The following is a 1,438-nucleotide window of genomic DNA, read 5'->3' as shown; positions in this document are numbered from 1 at the left end:
AAAGAACAAAAAAAAAAAAAAAAGAACCAACAAAAGAAAACAACGAAACAAACCCCGGCCGACCCCCAGGGAATAATAAATGAAATAAAATGAAATAGAATAGAATAGATTCCATAACTTGTTCTATGACTTGCCTGAGTGTCAAGATTCACAATAATAATAGGGTAAGGACGCTGAAGTACATCGACACAATTGCGGGCCGTACTAATGTGAGGAAGAATGGCGCTCTCACATTTATAATACATGTGTACATGGTGCTGCCCTCCACTGGACACCCGAAGGACGTCGCAAAAGGGGCAGACCCAAGTGACGTGGAGACGCACAGTAGAGTCTGAAATGAAGTCCTGGAATCATACGTGGGGAACGCTGACCAAGATGGCCCAAAACAGACAGAGCTGGAGATCCTTTGTTGCTGCCCTAAACGCCAGATGGCGTAATGGGTAGTAGTAGTAAGCATGGTGCTGGCAGCTCAGACTTGAACATAATAATAATATGTGTCACGATGTGGTGGAGTCGTCAGGCGCTCGTCAATTTTTGGGCTTATAGAGTTAATAATATCAACTTTAAGTTCCTTCATTTGTCTTGCATTTGACGAAAAAAATACCAGTCTATCTTGAATAGAAGTCGAGATATTTGCGATTGAAGATAGTAGGGTGACCTGGTATGAGAGGTAAAGATAAAGGGAAAATTACCACCAAAGTTTGGTGACTTCCAAACCTTGAGTATGCTTGGAACCTGAAAATTTACATTTTTTGTGTCCTAGATGAACGTTTTTCGGTAACATCCACACACACATGTGTTTTTGAATAGACATAAAGAACATTCTAAAAAAATTACCCAACGTCCAGAAAAACGCCGTTTCTTTGATTTCATTGTTTTGACGAGCGCCTGATTTTACCACGCTGCCTCCTCACATATCTTTACTCTGGGCAGCTTTTCTCCAAACGTTCCTACTCATGTACAGGGAGTCTAAAAATAGAGGACCCTTTTAAAGAACAATAGCTAGGTCATTAGCTCACTGCATACTGATGTTAACAAAACTTTGTACAAATAAAATTCAACCAGGGGGACCTGAAGTCTTTAAATAGGAAAAAAAAAATACATAAACGCACTCAAGAAATAATAAGTTTTTAAAATTTCAACAAAAATTGGGTAAGACGCTAAATGTCACTTCTTAAAAGCGTTTAGCTACAGAGGCGTGATCGAACCGTTTTGGTTTCAGAATAAAGACGGGAAAACCACGACAGTCACATCAGATGGATATCTCATCATGCCGAGAAAGTTTTGCAGAAGTTTGGGGAAGAGAAGGTGTTATGCTGTAGAGGCCTGGTTCCAGTGGGATGGGGGTCACACCTCAAATGTCTAGCGTGACCCTCATGTGGTTGCAAGGATGGTTTGTGGAACGCTTTGTAAGCCAAACGTTTACAAATAAATGGTC

Source organism: Aplysia californica, unplaced genomic scaffold, assembly GCF_000002075.1.
Source record: "Aplysia californica isolate F4 #8 unplaced genomic scaffold, AplCal3.0 scaffold00787, whole genome shotgun sequence".
Taxonomy (NCBI): Eukaryota; Metazoa; Mollusca; class Gastropoda; order Aplysiida; family Aplysiidae; genus Aplysia; species Aplysia californica.
The sequence above is the reverse complement of the archived record's forward strand: the minus strand, read 5'-3'. Positions refer to the sequence as shown.